Source organism: Rutilus rutilus, assembly GCF_951802725.1.
Source record: "Rutilus rutilus genome assembly, chromosome: 19".
NCBI lineage: Eukaryota > Metazoa > Chordata > Actinopteri > Cypriniformes > Leuciscidae > Rutilus > Rutilus rutilus.
Window position 1 is genome coordinate 1,768,279 of NC_140232.1, and position 22,499 is coordinate 1,790,777.

The 22,499-nt window shown below is 41.3% G+C and overlaps 1 protein-coding gene across 1 annotated transcript in view; it reads right to left on the reverse strand.

The window, feature by feature from the left end:
• Positions 1 to 22,499, reverse strand: part of LOC311278748 (nuclear factor 7, ovary-like) — a 1,193,180-nt gene that overhangs the window by 910,605 nt on the left and 260,076 nt on the right. The window lies entirely within an intron of this gene.

Here is a 22,499-nt window from a genome sequence, read left to right on the forward strand (position 1 = left end):
TAATAATCATAAATGTTTCTTGATCATCAAATCCTCATATTAGAGTGATTTCTGAAGGATCATGTGACACTGAAGACTGGAGTAATGATGCTGAACATTCAGCTTTGATCACAGGAATAAATTACACTTTAAAATGTATTAAAATAGAAAAAAGTCATTTTAAATTGTCATAATATTTCACAATATTACTGTTTTATATTAATATTATATATCAACTTCCTCTCGTGTTTCTCTTTGAATGTTCGGGGGCTTCGTGACTTAAACAAGCAGAAAGATTTGTACATTTGTAAAAAAAAGTTTTGTTTTGTAAATCCATGAAAAGGGACATCTATTTTTCCAAGACACACTCTTGTGTAAACGATGATAAATTCTGGTGTAATCAGTGGAGGAGCAATATTTCTTTCTGTCATAACTCCAGTTCATCGGGTCGGGTCGCTATATTACTTAATAGTGGATTTCAAGGAAAGATTATAGAAACGCTTTCTTCAGGGATTGGAAGTGGATTATCTCAGTTGTTCTACCAGATAATATAGTCATTTATATAAGTAATTAAAAACTTAAATATCCCTCTGCCTTTATTATTTGGTGGCGATTTCAATGAGGCTCCAGATTTATTGCTGATAGATTTCCTTCTAGAAATGTGTCTAATAGCGTCAAACACCGAATAGCAGATCTCTGTCAGTGTCTGAACCTGATCGAGGCACAGAGAGATCTAAACCCCCATATACAGTATACACTTGAACACTTGGTTTAAGTCGGATTTTTCTCATAAATCACGCAGGCTATAGACCTGTGGCTGATATTATTCAAAAATAATTATGATCAAAATTAAGTATTGTATTTCTAATGATGGATTACACTGGTTTTGGATCCCTAACATAATCTTCAAACATTGTGGTGACCTTCAGTTTTTATTATCTTGTCATTTTAAATGCAGCAAATTACCTATTAAACTCTCAGATTTGTACAAACAAGCTCTAGAATCCTGGAAGATTGCTTTCAGACATCATTTCTCCCCACACACGTGTCTTATGTGGAATAATGAAAATGTATTGTGTGGAAACAAAGCACTTTTGTTCAAGGAATGGGTGGATCAAAATATTATTTTTGTTTCTGATTTATTCAGAGCTCGAGGAGATCTTCTTTCTTTTTCTGAGTTTATGACTCTGAGAGGTGCTGTAATTTCAGTAAGAGATTTTAATAAGGTGACTAAAAGTATTCCTGTCAGTTTGAGAAACTTGATTAAAGCGCATCTAAAAACCTGCAGTAAGAAGGGCGCCATCTGCTGGGAAAACAATTTATAAAATTCAGACGATAGACCATCTGTCCCAGGTGACTTGTGGTCTTTTAACAGCTCTAAACACTGACTGACTTCTGCCAGGGATAAGGGGAGGTCACAAAAACCCTTTTCTGAGTTGTTGAGCTTAGAGGTATTATGTAGAGAATTAAGGAATATCGAAGAATCATTGTCAGCATATTCTGATGTATAAATCTGGGGGATGAGGGAGGCTGGGCAAAGAGTACAGCCACATTTGAGCAGGTTCACTGTAGCATCCATCATCCGGACCTTCCCAAATGAGAATAGGTAAGGAATCTCCTCACTCTAGAAAACTGCAGGACTGCGTATCAACACAGTCCTCAATGAGTACAGTAGTACAGTACTGCCTGTGGACTGTTCTGTAGGACTGTAAACATAAAGTATGTTTCAGGTATTTGGGAAATGTATTCCTACTTTGTAAAAAAACAAAAAAAACAAGAAAAGATACCTTTCAAAAAGATTAAATTAATGTCCTTTTAGAGGAGAAACAAAGATGTAATTTTTAACAGATTTAAAGGATTTTTTGTTTATTTTTTTGTTCATTACATTAATTTTGATTAAAATTATTAGATTCAATTATTTCTATTGTTTTGTTTTGTTTTATGACCTTTTTAATAATTTAATTTATACATTAATTTAACCAACAACAACAAAAAAAAGTAATAAAGTGTAGAATAAAGTACAATCAAAACCTTATATTATAATCACATTGCGTTTGAATAAAGTTAAAGGTGTAATCTGCCGGTTGTCCTGCAGGTGTCCTCATAACTCTGTCTTCTTACGATGCACTTGGGGATGTACGATTACTCCAGAGCACTCGTAGTTCTACGAAGATTTTCAGGTGCTACTTAAGCTACGATGCTTTTGGGAAACAGACCATAATATTAAGATCAGTCGTACGATCGTTTTTACGATCAACTTAGGCTTACGATGCTTTTGGGAAACGCAGCCCTGGTTCATAACTGGTTCACTGCCCACCCATGCTTTCTAGTTTATCTCCCTCCATATTCTCCATTCCTATATCCTATTGAGGAATGCTTTTCTGCCTGGAGATGGAAAGTGTATGACCGAAATCCACAAATGCGTATACGGTATACCCCTTCTCCAAGCAAGTGGATGAGGAGCTGTGGCCAGACCAGAACAGGAGAGGGGATGCAGCATAGGGGTTTTACTGTAAATTCTTGTAGACCACTGTATCTGCAACTTTGTGTTGGCTGGGATGTACACTGTGTACATTGTTTTTTTGGGAAAAATAAAATATATTTGTTTCCGTGTATTTGTGTGTTCTGAGAATAAAAACAATATTCCCAAATATTTTACAACACACTTATACACTCACCTAAAGGATTATTAGGAACACCTGTTAAATTCCTCATTAATGCAATTATCTAATCAACCAATCACATGGCAGTTGCTTCAATGCATTTAGGGGTGTGGTCCTGGTCAAGATAATCTCCTGAACTCCAAACTGAATGTCAGAATGGGAAAGAAAGGTGATTTAAGCAATTTTGAGCGTGGCATGGTTGTTGGTGCCAGACGGGCCGGTCTGAGTATTTCACAATCTGCTCAGTTACTGGGATTTTCACGCACAACCATTTCTAGGGTTTACAAAGAATGGTGTGAAAAGGGAAAAACATCCAGTATGTGGCAGTCCTGTGGGCGAAAATGCCTTGTTGATGCTAGAGGTCAGAGGAGAATGGGCCGACTGATTCAAGCTGATAGAAGAGCAACTTTGACTGAAATAACCACTCGTTACAACCGAGGTATACAGCAAAGCATTTGTGAAGCCACAACACGCACAACCTTGAGGCGGATGGGCTACAACAGCAGAAGACCCCACCGGGTACCACTCATCTCCACTACAAATAGGAAAAAGAGGCTACAATTTGCACAAGCTCACCAAAATTGGACAGTTGAAGACTGGAAAAATGTTGCCTGGTCTGATGAGTCTCGATTTCTGTTGAGACATTCAGATGGTAGAGTCAGAATTTGGCGTAAACAGAATGAGAACATGGATCCATCATGCCTTGTTACCACTGTGCAGGCTGGTGGTGGTGGTGTAATGGTGTGGGGGATGTTTTCTTGGCACACTTTAGGCCCCTTAGTGCCAATTGGGCATCGTTTAAATGCCACGGCCTACCTGAGCATTGTTTCTGACCATGTCCATCCCTTTATGACCACCATGTACCCATCCTCTGATGGCTACTTCCAGCAGGATAATGCACCATGTCACAAAGCTCGAATCATTTCAAATTGGTTTCTTAAACATGACAATGAGTTCACTGTACTAAAATGGCCCCCACAGTCACCAGATCTCAACCCAATAGAGCATATATGGGAAGTGGTGGAACGGGAGCTTCGTGCCCTGGATGTGCATCCCACAAATCTCCATCAACTGCAAGATGCTATCCTATCAATATGGGCCAACATTTCTAAAGAATGCTTTCAGCACCTTGTTTAATCAATGCCACGTAGAATTAAGGCAGTTCTGAAGGCGAAAGGGGGTCAAACACAGTATTAGTATGGTGTTCCTAATAATCCTTTAGGTGAGTGTATATGTACTGTCTGTAGTAAGTGTAACACTGAACAAAACAAAAGGCCTAAGTCATTATGACGAATGGAGAAGAAGTGTTTTCCACTCATCAGTGTTTTACATTGAGCACATCAGTGTTCAACTGGTTCTTGTAAATGTCTATTCATATGATGGTTTGTGTGTGTCATCCATTGGCGTCAGAAGAAAAAAAAAAGTGGGTGGGTCCTCCCCCAGAAAAATGTTACTGGAGTAAATACCATTTCATTCTGGTGCCTTTTAATTAAACAAGTAAACTAAACTCCACTTAACATCGGGCGGTGCTTTGCCTCCACGTCGTGCATTAAATGCACAGCTATCCGTGGATTATCCCCCTAATATGGTCATTTGCCAGCAATGACAACTTAAAGCTGTTATTGATGTTTGCAACGCAATATTTGACTGGAAAGGTACAACGGGCGGTTACTTTCGTCAGTTGCGGCTTGTTGAGAAATATAATGTAGCGATTCAGCGGAAATTGAGTTTAATTTATTAATTTTAATTAAAAAATATATTTAATTTAATTCCTCAAGTGGAATGGATTTGACTGACGACGCTCTGAAAAGCGAACAGACAAATGCGCTGAATTAGAGACGGTAAAAGTGAGTGGGTATAATATCATTGATCTTAAAAAGTGGGTGGGTCCGGTCCCACCCATATACAATGGTTCCGACGCCCATGGTGTCATCTGAAAACAAAATACCATTTTAAGAAGAAATAACATTGTTTTGAATGAAGGTGCAGTCTGTAAGAAGGACAGCTAGTGGTGGAAATAGGTACTGCAGTCCAATTCAAAATATCAGAGATCGTGGTTTCTCCCGCCCCGCCTCCTCAGACTCGACGCTCACACGGGTCGCCAGTTTGAGACACTTCTTGTCCATATAAGTTCTTTGTCTCTCTTCAAAGACTTAATCAAACAAGTTAGCAGAACTGTCTAAATCGGTTCGCGAATCAGTTGGAATGATCTGTTCCCTCCACACACTGAATCTGAAGCGGTTTCACACTCGGAGTCGTAACAGGAAGATTTACAGTTTTTTCTGAATGCTCAAACCCTAACCGTGATTCTTATAGCACAATTTCTAAAACTATTAATACTTATAGCAAAACCACTCACTGAGTTTGCAAAACTAAAAGCACAAACACTGCTTTGCACTCAGTTTGCAATTTTGTAACACACTTTAGCCCCTTTCACACAGAGATTCCGGAAAATACACGGATAAAGTGACCCGGGATTTGACCCGGGTTCATTTGATTTTGGTTCATTCACACTGCCAGTGATTTTCCGGAATCAGAGAGCGCGTTCACACACAACCCGTGTATGTCCCGGAAAGACACGTGACATCGATGTGACTTGTAATGTCTCAGCAGCGTCTTCAGTTTGCTTATGAGCTGCGAAACCACGCTTGTGCGTTTATTTCTCTGATTCGATCATAAAATTGCGCATTTCGTACCGTTTCACAGCTGGCGAACGATCCCGGCTTCAGCGTCATCACTACGACACGGCATTATTACGGCTTTTGTTCACACAGCGCGCGTTCCGGGACTGAACACGGCAATGTTACTAGGTCCCCAACCCGGCATCGATCCCGGCATTAAACCCGGGTCGTGTTTGCGTTCACACAGAAGGCGTTCCGGCAATTTGCCGGCAATTTCCCGGGTTCAATGCGCTGTGTGAAAGGGGCTTTTGCAAAACTGTAGGTACAATCCACCGCACAGCACTGTTTTTGCAGAACTGCAAACACAACTCACTGCTTTACACTCAATTTCCAAATGATCAACACACTCCTAGCAAAACTATACACATGTATGGCTATTATTTACACTATTTTGCCAACTGTCTGGCACACTGTCACATGTGAAAACTGTTTTAGATAATTAGTTCACGTTGCAATCAGCCTAAGCACTATAAATAAGCCACAGGTAAGCTGTCTGTGTGGAGTACAATGGAGGACACAGAGGTGAAGAAGCAGGAGAGAGAGGAGGAGGAAGAGGATGTGGAGGTGAAGAAGTAGGAGAGAGAGGAGGAGGAAGAGGAGGAGGAAGAGGACGTGGAGGTGAAGTAGGAGAGAGAGGAGGAGGAAGAGGACGTGGAGGTGAAGAAGTAGGAGAGAGAGGAAGAGGAAGAGGAGGAGGAAGAGGACGTGGAGGTGAAGAAGTAGGAGAGAGAGGAGGAGGAAGAGGTGGAGGAAGAGGACGTGGAGGTGAAGAAGTAGGAGAGAGAGGAAGAGGAAGAGGAGGAGGAAGAGGACGTGGAGGTGAAGAAGTAGGAGAGAGAGGAAGAGGAAGAGGAGGAGGAAGAGGACGTGGAGGTGAAGAAGTAGGAGAGAGAGGAGGAGGAAGAGGAGGAGGAAGAGGACGTGGAGGTGAAGTAGGAGAGAGAGGAGGAGGAAGAGGACGTGGAGGTGAAGAAGTAGGAGAGAGAGGAAGAGGAAGAGGAGGAGGAAGAGGACGTGGAGGTGAAGAAGTAGGAGAGAGAGGAGGAGGAAGAGGAGGAGGAAGAGGACGTGGAGGTGAAGTAGGAGAGAGAGGAGGAGGAAGAGGACGTGGAGGTGAAGAAGTAGGAGAGAGAGGAAGAGGAAGAGGAGGAGGAAGAGGACGTGGAGGTGAAGAAGTAGGAGAGAGAGGAGGAGGAAGAGGAGGAGGAAGAGGACGTGGAGGTGAAGAAGTAGGAGAGAGAGGAGGAGGAAGAGGATGTGGAGGTGAAGAAGTAGGAGAGAGAGGAGGAGGAAGAGGAGGAGGAAGAGGACGCGGAGGTGAATAAGTAGGAGAGAGAGGAGGAGGAAGAGGAGGAGGAAGAGGATGTGGAGGTGAAGAAGTAGGAGAGAGAGGAGGAGGAAGAGGAGGAGGAAGAGGATGCGGAGGTGAAGAAGTAGGAGAGAGAGGAGGAGGAAGAGGACGCGGAGGTGAAGAAGTAGGAGAGAGAGGAGAAGGAAGAGGAGGAGGAAGAGGATGCGGAGGTGAAGAAGTAGGAGAGAGAGGAGAAGGAAGAGGAGGAGGAAGAGGATGTGGAGGTGAAGAAGTAGGAGAGAGAGGAGGAGGAAGAGGAGGAGGAAGAGGATGCGGAGGTGAAGAAGTAGGAGAGAGAGGAGGAGGAAGAGGACGCGGAGGTGAAGAAGTAGGAGAGAGAGGAGAAGGAAGAGGAGGAGGAAGAGGATGCGGAGGTGAAGAAGTAGGAGAGAGGAGGAGGAAGAGGACGCGGAGGTGAAGAAGTAGGAGAGAGAGGAGAAGGAAGAGGAGGAGGAAGAGGATGTGGAGGTGAAGAAGTAGGAGAGAGAGGAGGAGGAAGAGGAGGAGGAAGAGGATGCGGAGGTGAAGAAGTAGGAGAGAGAGGAGGAGGAAGAGGAGGAGGAAGAGGACGTGTAGGTGAAGAAGTAGGAGAGAGAGGAGGAGGAAGAGGATGTGGAGGTGAAGAAGTAGGAGAGAGAGGAGGAGGAAGAGGAGGAGGAAGAGGATGCGGAGGTGAAGAAGTAGGAGAGAGAGGAGGAGGAAGAGGATGCGGAGGTGAAGAAGTAGGAGAGAGAGGAGGAGGAAGAGGAGGAGGAAGAGGATGCGGAGGTGAAGAAGTAGGAGAGAGAGGAGGAGGAAGAGGATGCGGAGGTGAAGAAGTAGGAGAGAGAGGAGGAGGAAGAGGAGGAGGAAGAGGACGTGTAGGTGAAGAAGTAGGAGAGAGAGGAGGAGGAAGAGGATGTGGAGGTGAAGAAGTAACTCCACTGATTACATCAACAGGAAAGGCAAATTCTCCTTGAATGTACAGGCTACCTGTGATTACAAGTACACATTCATGGACGTTGTTATTAAATGGCCTGGCAGCGTTCACGATGCTCGAATATTTGCTAATTCAAAAATCAATGCTTACTTGAGAGATGGAAAGATTCCTTCTTGTCCAAAAGTAATCGTGGAGGGAGAAGATCCTGTTCATGTGTTTCGTCTTGTCCAGAGAGTGATGGGCTAGAGGCAGATGTCATGGGTCATGAGCTGCTTGTTGTGGATGAGTCGGGTTTTAACCTCACTAAAACAAGGAGACGTGGCAGGAACATTATTGGACACCGTGCCATAATCAATGTCCCAGGACAACGTGGTGGTAACATAACTATGTGTGCAGCTATAAGTCAAAATGGTGTTGTTCACCATCATGCAACCCTAGGCCCATATAACACTGCACACATTATTACATTCCTGGACACCTTACATGACATGCTCACTAATGTTCAGAGACCAGAGCAGACCAGATACGTCATCATATGGGACAATGCTAGTTTCCATAGGGCTGCTTTGGTCCGCAACTGGTTTACAGATCACCCACTCTTCCCTGTACTCAACCTCCCCCATACTCTCCATTCTTGAATCCAATTGAAGAGTTCTTCTCTGCCTGGCGCTGGAAGGTCTATGACCGTCATCCCCATCAACGCATAGCCCTTTTACAGGCAATGGAGGAGGCATGTGGGGACACTGAGCAGGCATCATGTCAGGCCTGGATACGGCATTCCAGGAGATATTTTCCCCGGTGCCTTGGACTAGAGGACATTGCATGTGATGTAGACGAAATTTTGTGGCCGGACCCAGAGAGACGACACGATGTAGACTGATTATTTTTTTATTTTTTTTTCAGTGAAATGACTATTTTGTGTTTTGACTTGAAAAAAAAACACACACTTGTGTTTGTGATGTGTGTAAATAAACACCAATACTTGAAGTTTGGATCCCTGTATGTTTACAGAACTATGACAAAAGTATGACCTCTAACTGACATAGCCTACCTTGTGCACAGAGAAAGCAAAAGCCAGATGTGTTTTTTATTCATACCATCAGTGTGTAGTTGGCGGATTGTGTGCTTATTAATGTGATGGCTTGGGTTAACTGTTTGATACAAAAATACTATTTTTACAAAGGTTTGAAGAGTTAAGCAAGGTTTATTAGCTTTTGCAAGAGAACTGTTTTGCTGATTTGGTGAAAGGTTTTCTTATTTGTGTGTAGAGTTTTGCAAAAATAGTCAATAGTTACAAAAAATGCGCTTAAGCCATCAGAAAAAACTGTAAGAACATCAAGAGCGTTGGATGAAGTGGACCTACAGTCAAGTGAAAGCAAATCTGCAAATGCATCATATTTTTGCCAGCGATGAAGATCTTTATTAGTTGAACATCTTCGTAAGCTGTCTGTCTGTGAATGAATGATTCCACAGGACGATACATTCGATTTCATTTCACTCAGGTAATACGTTTTACAACCAAACAGGTTATTACGATCCGTCAATGTGCATTTGATCGTTGTTTGTGTTCAGATGTTCAGTAGCGTGAATGCGGTCATGAGCGCGAGCACATGTGAGTTTTAACGCTTTCTTCAATGGTTCCCTTTACATGCAAAACTCTGCAGATTCACTTTATTTCGACATTGTGTAATAATCCAAATGTAGTTGTATAAGTTACTATTATACAAACCAAAGGACAGGCAATAATTTATGTGATCCGAAGTAACTAACTAGCTTCACAAGTAGTTTTTTCATTGGATACTTTTTTATTACTCAAGTAATTATTAATATTCTTACTAATATTTATATAAATACTTGTACTTGAGTACAGTTTTTGGATACACACCTATTTTTTTTTCCTCCACGTGCATTAATATTGTTAATGCACTGAACAGCATTAATAATGCATTAATATTATTAATATGCATTAATATTAGTATGCATTAATATTGTTAATGTACTGAACAGCATTAATATTGCATTAATATTATTAATATGCATTAATATTAATATGCATTAATATTGTTAATGCATAATTGTTAATGCAACAATTAATATTGTTTAATGCACAGCTAGTCGTGGATTATCTCTTAATGTCATCATAATCATCGTCATCGTCATGTATCTTCAAATAATGACACGTCAGTAAAGACACACTTTAAACACTGATGGCCGGTTTCACAGACGAGGCAAGTCTAAACACAGACTAATGCATGCTTGAGCTAGCCTGGGTTTCCCCATACTGCCTTGCTCGCAGCGCGATTCTATTCACGCTGCTAGGCAGTCTGGACACCATGGGACAATTTTTCCCCTGAAAAAGGGAACCAATCACAGAACGGGGAGGGAGCAGCAAGATGATGACGACACCGAAGCAGTTTGTTTATATCAGACTCGACGTTCCCTTCTACCCTCATGTTTATCTAGCACAAACGGTAATATTCGCTAAACGCCATCGTGTACAAATAAATCTTTGACCCATCGTCTTTTTCCTCGTCGAATTTCTCTCACTCTACATACGTCATCTGGTATAATTGAAGCGATTGGCTATGAGCTACATACAGGCGCATTTGATAGACATTCATAGCGCCCAATAAACGGCTCTGGGCATTCGTAAACCACGCCTCAAATACGAGAAAATGCGCACGTAGTTCCCAGACCAAGTCTCAATGAGACTTGGTCTGACGTTAGCCAGGCTATGCTTGAGCCGGTTTAACTGAAAGAATGTCTTAAAGTCCCACTGTAGTCTATAACTGTATCTCTTAAAACTCATCTTTGATTCTCAAAATGACATATTCAAACGTTTTTTTCCTTCATGTCTTAAAATATCTTGAATGTAACTCGATACCCTTGCCTCTTTTAATGCGGTTTATAAATAGGCAAATGAGCCCCGCCTCCACTCAGGGTGCGTACTACGGGGGAGCTAGGGGGAGCTCGGCTCCCCTTAATAAGACATGGGCTCCCCTGAAAACGTGATTTGTGAAATTTTGGGGGGTCTCAAAAAATATTGACATTGTGTTATTTTGATGTGCAATTTCAGTTTTGTGTAATGTGATCATCGTGGATTATTATGTGTAAAATAGCAAAAATATCATTTCATGCAGGACGGCGATTTAAAGGAGTCATAATGTTGTGTTACCTTGGATACCCAAATGCTCTATTATAGTATTTTAGGCACTTCTAAAAAAGAAAAGTGGGAAAAAAATCAACACAGAGCCCCTCAGACCCTTATTTCTAAAGGCATTATTGTCTCGCGAGATCTGATGCGATGTTTTGGCTGTCGTGGACGGTCATTATAATAATGCAAATGAGGGGCGCGTTGATTGGTTGCAGGAATGTATTTTACTACTTCCAAGCGGTACAAAAACATAGACAAAATACTGCAATAGCTCAATAAATGTGACGGTACTTATTGTTAGTGAAATTGTAAACCAAAGAAAAAAGAAAAAATACACCATTTCCAGATACATTCTTACAGAAGCCCCACTAACTGAAAGCTATTTTCAAACTGCATGTTTTGCATGAGTTTGGCTAATAATGTTTAGTGGTATATTGTTTTCATACTTGCATTTAAACAGTTTTAGCCACTGAGCATGGACTCCTGTACCGTCACTACTGTAGCTGCTAGTGTAAAACAAAGTGGAAAGATGTGGCTAGCATTCGTAGAGTCCATTCCCCGTGTTTACCTCGAAGGTAACGTTACATACAATAGCCGCATTAGCTGTTAGCTGCTATTTGTTAACCACAGTAGAGCAATAAAAACACAGTCTTACCTTTTCAATTTCTGGCAAGTCCCTGATGGTTGGGATGGCACCTTTTCACAAACGGAGCTTCGAGGCCAAGTTCGCCTGATACTGCCCCAAATTTGTAAAAGATTCCGGTGTAAAATGTTTAGCACACACACCTAACGATACGCCACTTGAAAGAGTTGTTGGGACAGCGTCATTAAAAATGAATTTCCTCCACTGTTCCCTGATAGTTTCGTCCGTTTTTGGTAGATAAAACACATTTGCATGTTGTTTGTGGCAGTCACCCACAGAGCATCTCAGGTGTGCACTCGATTTCTCCATCTTTCTCGAGTCGACTAAACTGAATCAGAGGGGGAGAGGGGCGGGCTTCCCGCGGCATAGGTTTGCGGTGTCCATATTTGGTATATCCTCCCCTGTCTTGACGTCAAGAAGGGGAAGAAATCAAAATCTCGTTTTTTCGTGCGCGTGCACGTGGCCTATTTTACAAACCCTGAGGTAAACAAACGCTTCACTTTTAAATATCGGCTTCCCGGCCAGTGTATAATCATTATGCAATCATAACATACATTGATTCTCGTGGAAAAGTGAAATTTCTACATTATGACTCCTTTAAACCTACCGGTAATTCACTTCAATAAAGATAACTATGCATGCTATTGTTGTCATGAGCATCAAGGTGTGGTGGCGCTGCGGTGCAAATTCCACTCATGTTAACTCACAGATTCGTCGAAAAAACTATAAACGATCGTGGCCATTGATCTGCGCGCGAAGTCCTTGAAATCCATTCTGTGTAAAGGTAAGGCATGTTATTCCCAAAATGTGTTGTGGCTGGGTTGTTATAGATCTGCGTGACTCTCGATGTAGGCCTAATTGAACGGAGGAATTATGTTATTCTTCTGTAGCCCGACGAATAATTTAACCGTTGTTCATGTGAACTCAAAGACAGCCTATTTATAGACTATTTGTTGGTGGATGTTTGCTGTTTGACCTATATCAGTTCGGTTCGATAAAGTATAATAGGGCAAATCCTGTAGGCAGTGATTTATCCTATATAGTGCTTGCATAAAGCAAGTAGTGCATACACTTGTGACTTGTAGCTGTTATATATCTGTCGTTCATGAACGATCCATTTGCGTCTGTCACGTGACAGATGGACGAAAGACTCTGGAGGTAAAGTAATTATTTATGTTCCTTGTAAATTATTTTTGACTGCATTATAATTATTTCTTAATTCAGAATATAATCAAGATTGCGTAGGTGGATGTGTTCGGGGAATTTGCCTGTTAAAAGTATAACATTTGCCCCTTAGATGAACGAAATGGCTCGAAAAAGATTCTTTCATTTTGATGAATGAGATCGAACAAGAGAGTCAGTAAAATGATTCGAACTTCCCATCCTCTTATGGCACGCGCATAACCAATAGACCCCCCCGCCCCAACAAAATCAACAAAAGTGGGCTCCCCCAGAAGATACGGTATAGTTCGAACACTGCCTCCACTCACTCGCTCAGCTCAGAGATCCACTCGTTGACGATCACACGCTGATCTGACAGGTGTTATAATGAACAGTGTTTAGGAGAGTGGCGTGGAACAGCAGGAACCAGACGATGGTGAGAGGATGACTAGTTGACTGATGATGATGATGATGATTTAGCTGGTAAAGACTGAAGTGGATTCGCAGGTGACGAGTGAACACGAAGACAGGAGATCTGGATCAGGAAGATGAACAGAAGACTGGAAGCTGGACAAGACGAATCACAGGTAAGCTGATGGTGACTTCTTCTTCTTCTGGTGTTTAATGGCGGATTGGCAGACCAACATAAATGGTGCATTCCCACCACCTACTGAGGTGAGAGAATCCTAGAATATGCAGACCCCACTCTAACTTGAATCGTTCTTCCAAACAAAAACTTGAAATCCAGTTATACATTTTTCCCTCAATTCCCAAACTTTCCAATTTCATTAACAGCCCTTCTTTCCACAACATATCATAAGCCTTTTCAACATCGAAAAAGACTCCCACCAACATTTCTTTATTAATTTGAGCTTTTCGAATTTCCGCCTCCAAACTCAGAATTGAGTCCATCGTATTTCGCCCTTTTCTAAATCCGCTTTGACATGCTGACAGAATACTTTTACTCTCCATTTCATAAGTCAACCTATTCATAACCATCCGTTCCATAAGTTTACATAAATTGGATGTCAAAGCAAAGCTGACGGTGACGAGACCAGACAATGAGTGCAGGTGTAAGGAGTCAGTAATCTGGTGATTGTGAACGAGTGGTCTTGGTGATTTGGTGATGATTGGGGCTGTGACGGTAGGCTTGTTTGACTTGAACCGGCGCTGCACAGACCGATCGATTTATGAAATCAAAGTACCGCAAGACAGGCAACTAGGGATGGGTATCGTTAAGGTTTTAACGGTATTACTACTCTTATCGATACTCCTTATCGATCCGGTACTTTAACGGTATTCTTATCGATTCTTTTTGTTATATTAAAAAAAAAGAAAAAGAAAAATGTAGAACAGGGGTGTCCAAACTCAGTCCTTGAGGGCCACTGTCCTGCAGAGTTTAGCTCCAACCCCAATTAAACACACCTGAACCAGATAATCAAGGTCTGATTATCTGGTTCAGGTGTGTTTAATTGGGGTTGGAGCTAAACTCTGCAGGACAGTGGCCCTCCAGGACTGAGTTTGGACACCCCTGATGTAGAACATAATTAATATTGCTTTATATTTTGAAATGTAAAATAAATATCTATAGCAAAAGAAAAAGCAATGCTTTAACAAAACAAATAAAACATGTCTGTTATGCAGAAGGGTGCAGGCTTTTGTGTTTTATATTCAGAAGACATAGGACACCAAAAACAAAGTACAAACACATGGTCAAACTAAAATAAAGTATACAATAAAACAAATATACAAGTTATATACCCAATGCTTTAATTTCAGTAATGTCTACTGACATTAGCCTACTGTTCAGGAGTAATATGGGCTAAAAAGACATCTAATAAAGCCAGATGTAAAATAATACTGCATAGTTTATCATAGATAGATTAAAGCTTATAAAAGCCAAAATGATTCATTCAAGAGCTGTGACTGATTTCCTCTTTGCCTTTTGTTGTTTGATTCACATTAATGGAGCAATCATCAGCAGGTTTATTAGACTGCTGCCTCTTTAAGACCAAACGCAGATCTAATCATTATTACGCATCATATTTTCTCCCAACTATTTACGTCCATTTAAGACATAAACTGTATTTAAGTGAATAAACTGTTTAAGTGAATCTCCAAGACGGCCATTTTGACATATTTGTGTGTATATTTGATCGTTTAGATGCGCACACGAAGCCCAAAATATACTGTTTTGTCTCGTTGCGGTGTGTTTCGGAGCGCGCCGCATTTGCAACAGCGTCTATTGCGTCCATTTTGGTACTTTTAATAGCCTTTTATTATCAAACGCGTCCCGCAGTTTAGCAGCAGTATAGACTACATTTTACAACAATCACCGATCGTGCAGATTCTGGCGTTACGTTTGGGGTTTAGGGAGAAATGACAGCGCACCACTGTGAAGGGAAGGAAGTTGCGGAATGCGCTTTTAGTTTTTAATGGTTATACCTCAAATATCTTATTTTTTATAATCATTGGAAGCCAAAATCTAAAATAAAATTAGTTTAATATCAAAGATCTAAAGTGTAACCGTTTGAATGTTCTGTCCTCATCGTCACTCATTAAGCAGGGCTGTTGTGTTGTGCGAGCCGTGGCTCCGCGTGAAAGATCGCTCGCTCTCTCTCTCTCTCACACACACACACACACACACACACACACACACTCTCTCTCTCTCTCTCTTTAGCAAAAATGGCGGTCTTTCATAATTCAGCACCGGGGCCCGTTTAATACCGGGTTTCGGTACCCATCCCTACAGGCAAGAGTGACATCCCCCCCAACCCCGGTTGGACGGGTCGCGGGAGTGGGGGTGTTTCATTAATAATTTTATTATTAGTGCTTTTGTTGTTATTAATAATTGCTCAAATTCAAAGTATTTATTCTATTTCCGCATGTGAGAGAGAGAGAGAGAGAGAGAGAGAGAGAGAGAGAGAGAGTGATTGTGACTGGTGTTGTTTATTGTAAGTGTTTGTTGCCTTTTTGGACTTGTTGCCTTCCACCTGCACTGTCTCCTCCTCTAATGGGCCTACCCTTTTCGCCACCTTCTCTGGGCCAGCATCCTCTAACCTGGCCTTTTTAGGGGACTGTCCTCTCAGGGCGAATGAGAGGATGCTTAATTGCATTTTACCTGACATCTTTGAAAGACAGATGCAATGATTAATGCATAATTGGCCAAGATATAATTCTAAAATATGGCATGATTTTAAAAGTGGCCTATAACATCGACTATGCTATACACTTTCATTTATTTAGTGCTAATAAAATTATTAAGCCTATTTGGAGAGAGAGATTTTTATAATGTGACAGTATGACTAGGCCTAGACTACTTGTTCTGAGCAGGTGTTGTCAGTGAACCGGCTGTAAAACAGTAGGCTAGCGGTACATTCACACGGGGCGTCAGCGTCAACGCTTCCCATTGACTTTGAATGGGTGACGTCAAGCGTTGCCGAAAAGAATTGTGGATCCGTCGGCGGCGCTTCACTGGCGTTGCTCGCGGCAGAAGTTGAGAATTTTTCAACTTCTGCCGCGAGCAACGCCAGTGAAGCACCGCAGACGGAAGCGTCAGCCAATCAGGATCGCTCTATGCAAATACAGTAGCCAGGCGGCAGCCAATCACGGCAATGAAGCTTGTTGTTGAGTTCCTGTCTAATTTCATTGGCTGACGCTGCTATGACCATGGCGTCAGTGCCAAACTTCAGCCACGCCTTCCGTCAAGCGTTGACGCCAATATTATGAAGCTGCAGACTCGGAGCCTGCATCTACAGTCCCGCACCCAGAGTCCCGCATTCTCAGACCCCTCGTTTTTCGAGACAGCGCCTCCTGCTGTTCAGAAGATCGTATAACACCCTTATCCAAATGCCATTGAAAACAATAGGATGCAATATGACAGTCTCGTTTTTAAAGTTATCCAAATAAATATTTGCGTTCCCTGCTTAATGCATGTGCCAAAAAAACGTATTGTGTTCTCTGACTAACAAATTACCCAGTAGTTTTTGAGCGTGGGTGTAATTGAAAGAAAATTACTGATGGAAGGGATACAATTAGCCTACTATGGAAGCTTGTTTCCGCCACTGAATAATAAATAAATAATAATAATTGCGACTTTTTATCTCACACTTCTGACTTTTTTTTCCTCACAATTGCTATATATCAAGTCAGAGTTTTTGACTTTTTTCTCAGAATTGCGAGATATGATGTCAGAATTGCGAGAAATAAAGTCACAATTGCGAGATATGAAGTCGTAATTCTGAGAAATAAAGTCGCAATTGCAGATTGAACTATCTTCTGAAAAATATTATGTGATAGCCTATTTTATTGCTACGTTTTTTTTTTTTTCAAATTCCAATTTTTCTTTCAGTTCAACCTATAATGGTGTAATTAACATTATACCATGCTAACATTACAAAACCTATTTTTTGATATTTTGAATGCGAAGCAAAACTCAAATAAGAATAGACAAAACACCAATAATAAACAATTCTATACTTTATTTAACGATCACCTAAACATCATCTTACTGTAAACAGGACAAAGCAAAGAAAAAAGGAAAGAATTGTGTTAGTGACTTTACTTTTCTTCTTCAATTGCATTAAAAAAAACTCCTCATTTATAAGTCGCTTTGGATAAAAGCGTCTGCTAAATGAATAAATGTAAAATGTAGGCTAATGTAAATGCATAAGGTAAAATAATTTCTGGTAGACGAATGTTCCTTCTTTTTTAATTCTTTTTGCAATCACTCTGTCAAATTCCTCGACTTCACTAAAATAAAAGATGAATGCCATTGTCAAAAATATTGTGTAATAATAAATAATATTTTTTTGCAAATGCAAATTACAAGCATATCTAGGGTGATAATAAGTCGGGCCACGGAGGAAATGGCTGGCAACAACTTCATATCAGTTAAATTATTATTGATTCATTTTAATACTTACGTTTTATAAGAACTAATTTAAGTAAAAGAGGCGAAAAAACATACATTAACGGCTCAAATTTTGTTACAGACTATCTTTACAAATATTAAATGGACTATTCATATGTTGGTGTATCGATGAGCTATAAAGTAGTTTGATTAAAAAAGAAACCGAATGAGGTATGATTCGCTAAATAAAATTGACGATACTCACGTTCTTCACATGTTTATCCGATCTAATTTGATAGGAGGCGCTGTCTCGAAAAACGAGGGGTCTGAGAATGCGGGACTCTGGGTGCGGGACTGTAGATGCAGCAGGCTCCGAGTCTGCAGCTTCATACTACTCGTTGACGCTGACGCCCCGTGTGAACGTACCGTAAGTTACAGACACTCATGAAAAACTGATGCTAATTATCTGGATAACATTCTCTAACAGCAGTCAAGTTGTCACTGTTTGTGTCAAACAAGTTGTGAATTTGTTGTAACATTAAAACAGGAGATCATGACTTACTCTGTGCTCAAAGTGATGCTCGGAGTGAACGAAACTTCGGAAGACGACGCTGTAGCTGTAGCAGAATCAAGTGAACAATTCCAGGATATGCTTTTTTTCCCATTGGTTGTTGCGTTAAATCTCACCTAGATACAATAGTGCTATTTTCTGATTGGCTATTGTGGAGCCCCTTTCTTTTTTTTTATTGGCTGATAAGTGGCAGTCTCGACTAAGAACTCCATGGGAGACGCGCTTGATTCCTGCCGAACCGTGAGAGCGGCGTGGCCAGAGACATTTTGGGCGCCAGGGAGGAGCTAGGTGGTGCTGTAGCTCCCCCTATAATAGCAATAGCACCTGCCCAGCACTCCCAAGAAATTTCTGTAATTTTTTATATTTATATTTTAATGTCATGTTTGAATAGTCTTTTTTATGTTGTTAAAAATAGGAATTAAATAATAATTTAAAAATCGCGAGGGGGCGCGGGCGCCGTGAGCCCTCAACGAGCAGGAACGAGTAGTGAGTTGTCGTCGAAAAAGATGGATAAAGCAAAAAAGCTGTCAGGGACTAAAAATAGAAAAAGAAAGAGGGAAAAGGAGATGGCATGTCAATTGATGCGACAGCAGCTAAATAAGTGGATGGTGAAAGGCAACAGGTAGGATTTAAAGTGTGACGGCATGTAGACTACTGGCCATCGGGACTACCGGGAGATTCCCGGTGGGCCGACGTGCTTTTTGCGCCGATACATCTCATACTTTTTTTTTTCTTTTTTTTTTTTTCTTAACGGCCCATAAAACTCGTACATCGGCGGCCCATTCATTTTGTTTTGCTTAATTGGCGGCGCATGGGTTAGTGCTGGTGTAATTGGTTAAAAAAAAAAAAAGTCAGCGTTAGTTTTTTTTCTGACACCCCATGAAACACGAAGATCAGCGGCCCATTGGATCTTTTCTTGATTGACACTGGGCTGGCCCAATCACATATTTAATGTGAAGTATAGAAATATACTCTTTCAGAAATTAGTACAAAACTAATTATGAAAGTTTCCTTTATTTTTCAGTACATTTGTTTTACAATATAGCCTATGGCTATTACTATCATTGGATTCATATTATAACTATTATTATGTAGTAGTGTAATGTAGACTGACACTGTAACTAAAAGAGGTTTGAATTTTTCTTTGTTTAATTTGCACACTGAATATAGGTTGGAGCTTTTAATTTTTAAATCTCAAAGTACACCAGATTGATGATTGCCAAAATTGTTGCTGCATACCCCTCTGACACTGGGTAGTTGCGCCCCTGTCTATAGCCCTTGCGTTGAATACTTTTACATATAGGCTATATACAGTATATATATGCTTATAGTCACGGAACGAGTATATTTAATGCGGGCGTGTACGCATGTGTATACCCACCCCATACCCACCCCACCCACTCCATTCAAAAGCATAAGAAGCCGTCTACTTTCTACTTTGATGCCATTCACCGATCGGTCTGTGCAGCGCCGGTTCAAGTCGAACAAGCCTGGTGTGGCTGACTCTGTGACAACAAGGTAGTTTGTGACGTCAGAAACACCAGCGATTTCAAAGCGTGTGTTTGAGACTGTCTTTGGTTCACTGCAGTTTTAAGGAGGAAATACTCAGCAATGGTGTCGACTTATGAATTTACACATGCTTTGTCTTAAAGCATATTAAAAACACCACATAGACACATAAACTACATTAAAAGCTGGATTTTCACCACAGGGGGACTTTAAAATATGTCAGGGCCATTTTCTCTGCTTTTCTCCAAGCTTTTCAATGCTGAAACGAGAATTCATTCTCAACTTTATTCATCAGTGAGATCCTTAGACCACTACAGCTCCCAAAAAATGAAACCATAAATATATGCTTATAAAACAGTTCAATATTTACTTCAAAATATTTTTTACAGAGTAAAACTTGAAAAAAAGGAGACAAAAACAAAGAAAATAAATATAGGAAATGGACAGTAAGGCCAACATCGGAACTCCACATACTGAACTGTATAAACATTTTGTAACATTTTATTATTTTTGCTTAAATAATCTGACATACACTTTCCTTAAACTTAAACCATTTCTGTCATTCATTATCATGTTTTTATCCTTACCTGCTGACAACTCACATACGTTTTGTTATTTTGAATTACATGTAGTATTATGTACAACACAAACATTATCATTACAAATGGACAGTTCTAGATGAATTCTATACTGTCAATATTCTACACGGAAAAGACGACGATGTCATTCTGAGAGTCAATTCTGAACTTGCTTTCTGGATTCTAAAATTTACCTTCACAATAAGTTTTGATTTTAATAAATCCAAGTGAAGTACAACATGCCATTTTCATCAGGATACTTTGTATATTATAATATCTAACATAAACAGGAATAATTTACGCAGTTACTTCGCAGTAGTATTGAACAGAAGTGATGTTGTATAAGGTGAGCTGTTAGCAGATAAGCTTCATAAAACTAGACTGTCCTTCTATTCTAAAAGCCGAGGCTGACTTCCATTGTCCTCTTAATCGAAAAAGCAACAGAACTACACAAAATTTCAATTTAAACAAATTATAAAATACAACTATAAGTTAAATAAAAACATCACAAAGGCTTGATCCGGACATGATGCTCCTCCGCACACGCTGACTCATTTTGGCACTAATTTCGCCATAGTATTTCTCAGGATCTGGCGTACAGCGAGACATTCAGATTTACATGTTAGCGTTGGCTGTCCCAAAAGCAGGACCTATTAAAAAAAAAAGCCCATCACGGAATGACGTATACATTAAAATATAATAAATGCACACAGTAAGCCCTTCTGGAACAGAAACACACAACAGACATGAGACTCTATGAGGGGATGAACTGATGCTCGAGTGCTTACAGGTCGAATTCATGGTGGAAATATTTCAACTAACAATGGTAAAACACACACCCAGCTGCCATTCAGTTCTTACATCATAATAGCAGGTGAAATACAATAACTGTTACAGAAACAGTTCACTCAGAAATGACAGTTCATGTTTGCTCACCCTCATGCCTAAAAACGCACAGCTATTTCCATGCAACGATAGAGATTCCATTCCACTTTACAAAGCTTCAAAAATGTGAGTGTGTTGCTCATGGAAGATTGTTTCCTTTTCAGTCGGTCTCGTTTGACATGCGTAGACGTATTAGGATCACGCCAGGGAGCCTATCATCTTCGAGTGTTAACAGAACGAGCCAATGCACACTGGCGTACGAGATTTGCATTTTTTTTTGCATTTGCAAAAAAATCAATCAAAGCATTTCGATCTGTTTATTCAGCTACAGCGCTAGCATGATGCCCAAAGGGATTTCCTGGAATGATGTGTGTTGTCTACTTCTGCGGCGGGGCATATGTGGTGTGTGTGTGTGTGTGTGTGTGTGTGTGTGTGTGTGTGTGTGTGTGTGAGACGCCCTCTGGTGTTCAGATGGAGCAGCATTTACTACTGAGCTCAGAGCCGTACTTCACTGACAAGCTGCACATAAAATAATCGCAGTCTTTGCCAAATTGCGTGCGGTTTCATTTCGATTAATCGTGCAGCCCTAGTTGAAACAGAGTTCAACGAGTGTTTGTGTCTCGACTGTTCTTTGGGAAAAAGCCTCTCCTCCAGTTTCGGTGTGACAGCGAGAGAACAGCGGTGGTCGCGAGCTACTTACAGATCTCAACTGCTGTTTTCACAGCGTTGTGTTGGTTGGTTAGAGTTAGAGGGCACCTTTACTGAGGTTACCGTTTTTCTAAACAGTGAGTGAGTGCTTCATGGCTGCACCATCCTCCATGACGATGGGAACATGACGATCTCTGTGCTATGGTCGAGACTCCTATAACTCAAACGAGGAGGAGTCTCCTTACCTATGCCTCGATCTAGTGCCTCTTTGGCCAACCCCAAAAGAGGGCGAGTTCGACGACTAGCCAGGGTGATCTGAGGATCACAGTGAGGGCTTCCCTGCCCAGTACCCAATCCCTGTGGGCCCCTCACTCCTCTCACACACTGCAAGCCGTGGAGCTTCCAGTGAATCACGCTGGCTCCTCCTATGACCAGCCAGTCCTTTCATTCGGGGCTCCCCCTGCTGACCAGATGTCTATCGCAGCATCGGAGGGTGAGCTTGAGTCTGGAGATGAAGACTCCTTCAGAGAGAGTTGCGTTGCTCGAGCCTGATTCAGAATTGATGGCTATGCTTTCCCAGGCCGCCGAGAGTGTGGGGCTCGAGTGGACCCCTCCACCGTGTCCCGAACCCTCGAGGCTGGGTAATTGGGTATCTCGGGGCGGGCCGTACTGGTCCTCAGCGCGCAGCCCCAGTGCCTTTCTTTCCACTAAGTGCATGAGGAGGTTACCAGGACACGTTTTCTGCCCAAAACAGAGTTCCCCCTCACTACCCTTGATGGTAGTTTGGCCCAAGGGTACGTGAATAATCCTCCAGTTGAGTGGTCAGTCGCGATGCAAATGTATCCGGCGACTGCTACCTCCTGGAAGGGTGATTCGTGTCTCCCATCGTAGGCCTGTAAGATCTC